Consider the following 10,801-nt stretch of genomic DNA (forward strand, 5'->3'; position numbering starts at 1 on the left):
AAATCTCTGCATCACCAAAGTCCGTTTTTAAGAGGAAGGGCTCCTCAGCACACTTACTGTGGGCCGGGGTAATGTAACTCGTCCATACGCAAACAATGTGAACACGCCTATAGAGAGAACGCCATTGTTTGTTTTCGCTTTATATTCGTGCAACTTAATATTTTTATTTATTTATCAAATATTCGATAGGAAAAAAAAAGATGCTGACTTGATTTAGTAGGTAGCCTTGTAACATCCTCAGTTCATTTATTTTAACAGGCAGCTCTAGCTACCCGAAAGAGGTCTAACCACAGGTGCTGCAGCTTTTCTCCCGAAGGCCTAGAGCGTGAGGCCGAAGGCGGGAGTTCGGAAGTAGCTAAAGAATGGAAGCTTTGACACGAAAATTTGGCGTGAAGTCCAACAAACGAAACAAAACATCCTTAAAAATACATTTTAAATACATCGGTTGGCTTGAAATACCTTCAAAAGTTCAGAACATTACTTCCGGTAAACAGATTTGACTAATGTATATAGGCGAAAATTCACTGTCAGACATTTTCCGTATTGTGTTGTCAGTCCGCCATTGGAAATAAGGGGTCAATCGTTCGAATGTTAAGGACTATGGGCATGAAAGCACAATCCCCACTTCCATAGAGATCGTTTACAACAAAATTAGGATAGCTGGAATCCAACACTGCATACAGTAGTATACTTGCATCACTGTTGTGTTACGGGCCAAACTCGATGCTTTCACTGTATTCCATGCTAAGTTACTTGTATTTATCTATTGATCAAAGAATATAGACTAGAGTGCTTTTATATTAATTCCGAACAGCTCAGTCGGTATAAAAGATGCGCTCAGCACATGTTGCAAATGTTAAAATACCTTCTTTACGGGACGCTTCAACATAAACAATATAAAATACGTCCTTTTGTGAGAAATATCTGTCTATAAATTACCAGTGGACCAAAAACAGCCCCTCAGTAATTTACAAACTCTAGGAGAGATAATTATTACAATACAGTTACAGCCATGTGGATCGATATTTTGGGTGAAATTCTGATATGACACTTGTTTTACATATACGCACTTCTCTAATCACCGTACTCTGATCTGGTCAGACTTCCGTGTAAATTGAATTAACACATGTATTTTTGGTAAAATTAAAAAAATCACGTTTCTGTACAAATATGCACTTCTTACCACCGTATTATGGTCAAATGCATTTCTATCGATCGAAAAAATCTATAAATGTAGATTGTATCGGAAAAGAAATTTTGATAGTTTGCCCAACAGATACCCAGGTACAGAGGACGTACTCAATTTGAGTGAAATTTAAAAATCATAATTTGTACGTGAACATGCGCTTCTATAGCCTATGTTCTATTCAAATATCAATTCACGCCATGTGCTATCGCCCTGCTCTATGCCGTGAACTGATCAAATCTCGTGGTATGCCGTCGCTAAGTGTTATTTATTGCTTAAACATTTCGTAGCCTTGAAAAGAGGGAGTCGATGTAAAACAAAAATATGAGAGTTAAAAAGAACAGTTTGAGCATATTTTGATGAACGCATGCACACTCTTCAGATTTAATTTTATCTTTTCACAGAGTTAGTTGTAAAACGCGTGTCATAGTTTAAACTTGCCGGCTGCCTTTTAAAGTTATATATAAAAACACTTGTGAATCTTAAGTAGTTATATCGATTATTCTATTTGTTTTATTGTAAATAATGTCGTAGAAGTATCAAACTAGCTGCCGAAATCGTATCAAAACGCCATATGAAATCGTGTTACCAATGTTACATCCTAACTTGGGCAATTTCAATCTCATATTACGGTAAAGTTCCATAAGGTACACGAGAAAGCTTTTACAGAATTAAGAAGTATTTTGTGCCCTCGACAGTACAGTAGAAAGGGGTCCAGTCCTTCAAACGTGCGACCTGCACCATAAAAATACTACAGATGGCCAAAAAATATCAAAATCATAGTATGTAAGCAGTTGAGATATTATTAAAAGTATCGCCAAATAACTTTTTTCAATCTATCATACAACAGGAAACGCCCAAGTACAGGATCAGATACCCACTTTGCAGTACCCAATTACGCAATGAGGAGTAAAGTGCCATGCTCAAGGGTACGATGCCGTGCTAGAGTCTCGAACTCACCGACCTATGACAGTGAACGCTGGACTTACCGGGTCTCTCCGAGAAAGGGTCCAATACCCTAACCACTATCCCCACTGTGTCTCCTTTTGCTTTCAGACGACAACGTATGTCGTGGGTCCATTGTTTGTGCGAATGCCAGCGAGAAACACGGAAGTCCGATTATTCTCTCTGCCTTTCTTTTGGAGAAAGTTTTGCTTGCTTGACCTTAAATGTCAGTCAGGAGATATTACGCGGAGAAATCTGCTAAATTGTTGAGCACCAATATATACATTTAATTCGAGATGTCTGTAGTAGATACTGGCCAAGTTCATATTTGAAGGGTGGAAGTTTCCAAAATAGGGTTCGATTGTGGTGGGCGACTTCAGTCTAATGTGTACTGTCAATGACACAAGTAATGTAGCATAAAATGAGCGCATGAATATTTTCTTATTAAGCCTTTATAATATGTGTGATTTTGTGTCAAAAAGTAGATTATATATTTTCTAATTCATTACACATTCTTCCAATTCTATAATATACATTGAACTAAAAATCTAAATTGCATTAATTACCGCATTAAAACAACACGTATTTATCTTGCACAACAAATTATCGTACCGAAGACTTTTCGTACAATTAGAATGCCACCATTACTAGGAGTTTATCTTTTGTCTGTATGCTTCCTTAGTCGAAGTTCAAAAAAACAAAAAATCTTGCATCACATAGTTAATGCCCTTTACATCAGCAATATAATTTTAACACTTAGGTCTTAATTCGATCATCAAAAGTAAGCAGTATAAATTTGTGTAATTAGTACTAAAATACGCGTTAGTCCGACTCGCTCGGTGAGTTTCGCTTGTTAGAAAGAACGTTGAGGGCGCATCTTCTTATGGTTGAAGAAGATATATATATATATATATATATATTATATATATATATATATATATATATATATATATATATATATATATATATATATATATATATATAAAGTACATCTGTCCGTGCAGTTTACAATGCTATTCGGTCAAAAAACTTCGTTGTTTGGAGTGCCGAAGAACTCTTATCATTTCTGATAATCTTCTGAGGTCTCAAACATTTGTTGATATTTCTAGAATAAAATACGAAAAAACATGCAGTTTCGCCTTTGCATTGACTCAAACAAGAAAACAAAATAAAAGTTTTTGGTATTTACGAGTCTAAAAATAATGGTAATGATAACAAGAACAAGTAAAAAATAACAGTAATAATGACAAAAACAATAATACTAACAATTACAATTTTTAGTGCGCTCAGGAAGGGCCAAGTACGTTGTAAACACATTTTAAAAATCCACTTTCACAAATACATGTAAAAACTGAAACAATTACATATTAAAAAATAAATTTGGTAAAAAGTTGGTTTCCACATTTAACAGAAATAACATGTCTAGCGCAAGGACAACAAAGGTGCATATACCGAAAAAGCTTTCTGACCAAAGGAGGTGAATGCACTTTTACGGAAGAACGGAACATATTAGACATATATGAATTTTTGTTTATTCTTATAGTCGATTTAACCAGAAAAAATTAGTGATCAGACATGTTCTTTTCCCAAATGTTAATGCCCTTCTTACATTATCAAAGCTGCCTATACTTTTGGCGACTACCATCTGAGCCTTTACAGAGATGTCGACAGTTCTAATCCAATTTGCCGGCAATTTCATTATGCTTGCCGTCGAGTACCGACATCGATAATTCCGTGTCTTCTACCCTCAAAACTCCTTTCTTTAGATATTTGGATCTATGTAAAAACAAACATAGAATCGCCGTCACTGCATTGGGTACCATAAATGATGACATATTTAAGCGAAAAAAAGTTGATTCAATCATGTGTGCGCTATTGCGACGGTTGAATCGACATGAGTGTTACACCTAATAAAGTGACTGACTGAAAGTGATCAAAATTTATGGTTGAAAGGCGATGTGAATCTCTCAAGATTGAAAGCAAGCGTTTGTTGCCTGTCAACTTTCTTGACTCAACCTTAATACTATATATATATATATATATATATATATATATATATATATATATATATATATATATATATATATATATATATATATATATATATATATATATATATATAATCAGGTTGAGTCAAGGGAGTTGACAGGCAACAAATGCTTGCTTTCAGTCTTAACAGATTATATATATATTATATATATATATATAGTCTCAATCGTTAATAATGTATTAGAGTGTATCAATGTTCCACTCTGAGCTTGTAAATCCCGATATTTCGAAGGGACTAAGCCCTTCTTCTTCATTGGGTCCACTACAGTCACTAATCTAGAACTGCCACTGTCAAGTTCAAAACTCCTTGCATGACAAAAGAAGAAATATGTAACAATTATGTAACAGTTTCTGGTGCCTGTCCATGCCCTCTGGTGGGGGTGGCAGCCTATTTTTTTCTGTTGATTCCGTTGTTTATTGTGTCCAGTTTTTTAATCCAAAATGATTCTCTTAATTGTCTATAAATTTTGTTATTTCGATGCTGTTTTTCTATACCCGTCACTCGGAAATTATTTATTGTATGGGGCTTCTGACTTCAATGAGAATGTTGAAAACAAGCCATATTTGCACCCCTCTTTTGAAGTCATAGAGCAGTTTTTTTGGTTAATCTCACTTTTGACACCTCTTTGACACTCAAAGAATCTAAAAATGCATTTACAATAGCAGTCACTCACTCTGAATGCCAGCACCGCCTTGTCAAACTTTCCTGAAAAACAGCAAATAATGACTTTCCCTTTTCAAACATTTTATTAAAAGCTAGGGGACCTCTACCATAGTTAATACACTATAGGACTCCCAAACTTCTTCTTATTTGGTCAGTTTTTCAGAAGTTTTAACAGGCTGTTACTCTGCAATGCCTTTGTGCCCAAATGTCTAGTTTTTTTTATTCCACAGAGAATGTTGACTACTTTTATATTTAATAGTTTTGTTGAAATTTATACCTGACGCTCTAGCCTTTCCAACCACCTTAACGTTAAAAAACATTATCGAGGTAGTATGCGCCCCGAAAGTAAAAGATTTAAACTTTTGCTCAAATTTTCGTTAATGAAATTTTCAGTCGTTTCTCTCACCAAATCAAGAATAAAAATCCGGGGTCACTGTACTAAGTTTAGTACTAGGGAAACAGATTGCCATATGTTGACCAATATTTGGCATTACAACTGGCCGTCTTATTTAGGAATTAACTCTATGGGCGAAAATACCTTTTTCGATTTTAGAAAAACTAAGACCATGAGAAAAACTATGGAAAAACTAAGACAATGAGCAATTTTTTTAACTCCAAGAGCCTCAATATATGGTAAGTCAGAAAGGAATCGTCTTAATTTCAGAGTCCAAATATTTGTCGCCGAGGCGCATTCTGCTTTAAGAAAACGTCACATACTTAGTATTTTGGTTAACTTCGTATCCCAAGCATCGTTCTGTGTTGCTTCATTGTCTGTCTTTTCTAAGCGCCACCGTCTCCAAGGTTTTATGACATCCTGCAACATGCAGGCCACAACAGAATTTATCCCAGATGATACAGAACTGCATAAAGATATAATATATAAGTCGAAAGTAATAGAATAGAGTAAATTTGAAAAGTCGAAAATAATTAAACAGTGATTTAAAAAGTGATTTTGTGGGAAATACCATAGGCTAATATAAACAACACTAATAACTTCAAGTACGACGTAATAATATATGTTACTTATGTTGAATGTATCTTGCAATCTTCAGACAAATCGAACGTTTTCACATATTTTTTTCGCGCCTTCATACGATTGGTCACATCTTTGTATTTCGGTTTATGGTGGTTTTCAAATTTGACAAATAATATTTGTTTTATAGCGACATTTTGAAACCGATTCAGTGCGATTTGTAATAGCCTAGCGTAGATTCTGCAGTTACTATGTGTAGACTTTCTGATAGACAAGATTACATTTTTTGCCTATGTTAGAGTAACTCGAATCTCTTGCAATGATAGACCATGATATATCAAAGTCCTTGCCCATGCCCTTCTGAGAGCAAGTGAACTTTGATAATGTACTATTCTTGCAAGTGCTGTTACGAAATAATCCAAGTTCCTTTGGATTCTTTGATTAGTAAATATCAAGTAATTTGTTTCTCTAGTACGAAAAGTTACACGATGACCCACTGAGTCACGGATTTTTTCCTTCGTATTGAATGCGATTGGTTAAAGTTTCGTCGGGGAAAGTTTGAGCAAAAATTAGTCTTCCATTACTACTTCAATTATTTTACTAAAGTCGTAAATAACTTATCAACCGACGTACCTCAGCGCCCCTGCAAAGAGACACGACACGAACAGACCTTGCATGCCAGGGATCCGACCAAATTGATTACTCACGAAATACATCAATATCTACAAGTGTAATGTATGGAGAGTATCAAGAAAATACTTTCAAAGGTTATGGCTCAATATGATGCAGACACGAGTGAGCTCTTGGCGTACCCAGTTCATTACAAAACTGCAAATGATAGACCAGTCGACAACAACTGTGTAAATTTGATTAAGGTAGAGTCTAGTGAATGCAAGAAAGATTTTTGTTAAAGTTGGCATGGTATAGGATGTCGTTTGTTGCAAGATCTGCAACTAGCTACGTAGACACGTCCAATAACTTTTTCGAATTAATACATTGATTTCCTACCTGATCTGCACTGTTATAGTTAGGTTCATATCTCACTGGTACTCCGTTGGACGAATCAAATGTAATCCAGAAATTTTGAAATAGTAATTTTTATCCTTAAAATTATTTCCTATGGGAGTGTATCTGCTGGAGCCGTCTAACCGTTTATACCGTCGACACTGCAAGACGGAACCATGCGCGTTTACCTGCAGTTGAAACAAGTGTTGACGATTATAAATTGTTGCCAACTTGTAAGTTGTTCATACAAGGTTATGTTCTTCTATCGAGATAAAACGTCGTTTAATGTTCTGTATGACATTTTGTAATAAATAGCTTGAGACCTCATTATTATGTAACTTTTGCAAACTTTTTTAATTTTGGCCTTTCCAATGCCAATTGCAGTCCATTGCTAACATGTAGCAAATTAATCATGTTTTCCTTAAGGATGCTTCATTTTCAAAATCCACAAGACAAAATCACAAACAATAAAGTAATTACAAACAGCAATGGACGAAAGTAAAGTCAATAAGTCAAAACCAAGAAAGCCTGATATCGAGTTAAAACAAAAGAACCATGTGTTTAGAAAACTGTAGCAATCCAAGTGAGTCAAACTTAGTAACTGCATGACAATGTATAATAATGTCTTATTGGCCATCATATACATCATGAGTCCGGCTGGCCTTTTGAAATCAGAATAAGTTAATGGTACACACTGAAACATTAAACGCAAGCATTTGAACATTTCCAGTCTTTCTACCATCGAACAATTTGTGTAGGAAGTGGACTTCGTCGAGATGGCGTCATAAAACTTTTACAAGATTCTTTACATACCAGTAAATGGAGTCCAATCTGTAGAATTAATGGCGGGTAACAGTGATGTTTGTTGATCTAATCAATAGAACAGAATTTCGAGTAATATGAAAGACGTTAGTAGGCACATCCCTCATCCAAATGCCTTCACATAAATTCTTAAAACAGTACTTAAATCGAGTCATCTTAGTTATAATATTTGTAACTGAGTACAATAGAGTGATGCTTGATCTACAAATACCATGGAACGCTTGCTCAGTAACTTCTGACGGTTTCGAATCAGGAGAGCCTGTGATCGTTCACTTTGATTGGTTTCAAGGTATACTCATTTGACGACCATATAATATGTATGGTGCCATCTGCCATCTATTTGTAGTTTCGCAGGCTGTCAGAAGTGCGTTGTCAATCATACTAGTTTTTTGAATAGAATCAAAATTGCCTTCGCATATGCAAATAGTCGAGACATAGCCGATTTACCCAGTAACGAACTTGACATGAAGAACAAGATTGTCACTACGAATGTATCAAAAGTACATGTTATCTGAAACTAACGAATCACATTGCATTCCTCGGTATGGTACGTCAAGTGTTAAAATGCGCTATTGCTCTTGTTGACACTTGGCAGTGTTTTCGTAATAATATCATACTATTCGGGATTACACAAAATTCAAGCAGCATTAAATGGTAGCACTCACTATTATAGAATGCATACAGTACAAGTCCGTTGAAATACATAATTGGAAACATCACGAAAAGAATCACACCAGAGAGCAGCAATGAACTGAAACGTGAAAGCAATGAGAATACCATTAGACAAAAATAAGTATTAAAGAATCTGCGTAAGAGTCTCGAACTTTATTTTAACAGATTTCGCCGCTAGACGAGCTCCGACCCGTTACTCTGTCGTGTCATTCTCTGTGCGATAATACCCATCCGTTCTTAATCTTTCACTCATCTGAGTTCATATTGCATTGGTTCATATGTAATGTGTAGATATTACACCTCATAATGGCGATATCACATTATTTCATTATAAATTCAGATGAGTGGTAATACCCATGCACATATTACACTGAACTTGCAATATCTAGACATGTACATTGATGCAGCTTAGCATTAAGAATATAATTACGGCACTGTATATTGCATGCAGCATTAACAGAAAATCGTATTGCAGTGCAAAAATCTTCATACCTTCAAATTGCCAAGAAGACATTTAAGGCTCTTCACATTTCCTACCTTTGTCAAGAAATTTAGAAATGGTTTCTTTGCACACCACAAACATATGTAAAAACACAACAACAAACAAGCAGAGCAAACAAAATAAGGATGGATATACAAGCGCCGTTACCTGCAAGTTACATTGTGAAAGAAGTACCTGATTTCGTTGAACGAATGAAAGTAAATTAAATAATTGTAACTTCGAATTTGGTGACAATGTTTAAAGATAATATTCTGGTTGTTAAAAGAGCGATGAAGTAAGGTCCTAGACGTATCATATAAACATCATAACCATAAAAAATCAATGAGAAAATACTTTTCAAATTGTTAAACTCGAAAAATAAGCTTTACCCTCTTGCGTGTGCCAAAGACTTAGCTGTAATGTATCGTTGTACATTGGTCTGGCCTAATGTAATACCGAGAGTACCTATTCCAGAACCGAAGAACAATCCAAAAAAGGATAGACGCGTCGTGGGATCAAGGGTAAACTGGAAAATAATATCCACCATGATATTGTCATTGTTGGTTCGAATCTAGCAAATTGAATAGAATGAGCTACAAAAAGTACTAAATGACAAATTTTGTCGAATTGATATATCTGGAAAAGAAGCTACTGTAAAAGAATAAGGTTATGTTACTTCTGCAACAAATTAATTTGATATTCATAGAGGATTCACTTAAAACCACATTATCGAAACTGAGGTCCCAGTTTCGTTCAGGTAATAGTGAAGGAGCAAGAATATGAAAATTGACTTCGAAATGTTGTCAAATTGTGAATATCATTGGTTTCTACCAACACTTAATTCACGTTTAACTGTTCGACATCTTTGAAGAACACTGTCAATTCCTAAAAGAAGCACGCCAGGTGTATGCACAATGTCGTAACAAAGTATGGTAATTATATAAAAAACAGGCTTACTCAAATAGTTTTAGCCTGTTGTCTACGTTGTTATTGTCCAATACATTGTCGATGCCACCAACTGCGATCAATCCAAGGACGGTTACCGCAAACACCGATCCAAACATTACGAAAAATTGGAAAACGTCGGCCCATATAACTGCTTTCATGCCACCCTAATAAGGAGCGTAAATGTAAGTTAACAAAGGAAAAAAATCGTGCATAAAGCCGCCCAGCATGAATATGTCGAGAAATTCATACATATTTTGTTTGTGATTCCTCGGCTAAATCTCATACATTTTAAATATTGGTGCAATAGCAGAGCTAAGTCAGTTTGTCTTATCTTGATCTCCCCACGGTGTACAGTTCATAAAGCCATGGCACTAGCACAATACATACTCGCTATCATACATAGGACACGAACTCAATCAAAGCAATTTATACACATACATGTATATTGCTGAACTCGGCTTCAGACAGCTTCAGGGACAATTACATGATTCTGTAATTTATCTTGTGAATTAGAGTCAACATGTATTGCATTAAGTCACCTAAGACGTCACAGTCAAGAACGCTCGGCAAAATTCTTAAAAAGAGTGGTGGTTAGATAACAGATCTAAAGATTTAGTCAGAGAGACGCGCAACTTAAAAATACTATAGCTTACATTCACCAGCATGTGATCAATACTAAGAAGTACATCCTACTGCTAGTGCCGCTCTGTTGATGTGTGTGTTAAACATCTACACGTACTCCAAAAAAGTTTACAGTAGCTGCTTACCAGTGTGGTGTAGAACGTAGCAATAGCGCCAGCAAAGAATAGCGTATGCCATACTTCATATCCCTGTACTGAAATCAAATGAGCATGAAATTGCATGGTCAAAAGAACGTGCCAAGTCGCTAATATCATATGAGGCATATGGATACGGTACATGTTCAATCCGGAATGAACTCACAACGTGTCTTACCCAGCAGTCACCTTGCGTAGAAGCCACAGACAAAAAACGCTTGCTCACATCCCAACCCTCAAAAAAGAGTGGTTAAATAACGGAGCTAACTTGATACAATTT

The 10,801-nt window shown here is 35.6% G+C and overlaps 2 long non-coding RNA genes across 2 annotated transcripts; both read right to left on the reverse strand.

Moving 5' to 3' along the window:
- Positions 1-5,543: 5,543 nt before the first annotated feature.
- On the reverse strand, positions 5,544-6,883 carry LOC139128580 (uncharacterized). Its single transcript, XR_011551347.1, has 3 exons — positions 6,826-6,883; positions 6,451-6,539; positions 5,544-5,704 (listed from the first exon to the last, which is right to left on the reverse strand). It is a non-coding gene; the product is annotated as an uncharacterized lncRNA (long non-coding RNA).
- Positions 6,884-7,461: 578 nt separating this feature from the next.
- On the reverse strand, positions 7,462-9,313 carry LOC139128574 (uncharacterized). The gene is made up of 3 exons (XR_011551344.1): positions 9,187-9,313; positions 8,310-8,395; positions 7,462-7,692 (listed from the first exon to the last, which is right to left on the reverse strand). It is a non-coding gene; the product is annotated as an uncharacterized lncRNA (long non-coding RNA).
- Positions 9,314-10,801: the final 1,488 nt, after the last annotated feature.

The sequence above is a fragment of the Ptychodera flava genome, unplaced genomic scaffold, assembly GCF_041260155.1.
Source record: "Ptychodera flava strain L36383 unplaced genomic scaffold, AS_Pfla_20210202 Scaffold_60__1_contigs__length_796720_pilon, whole genome shotgun sequence".
In the NCBI taxonomy this organism is placed as follows: Eukaryota; Metazoa; Hemichordata; class Enteropneusta; family Ptychoderidae; genus Ptychodera; species Ptychodera flava.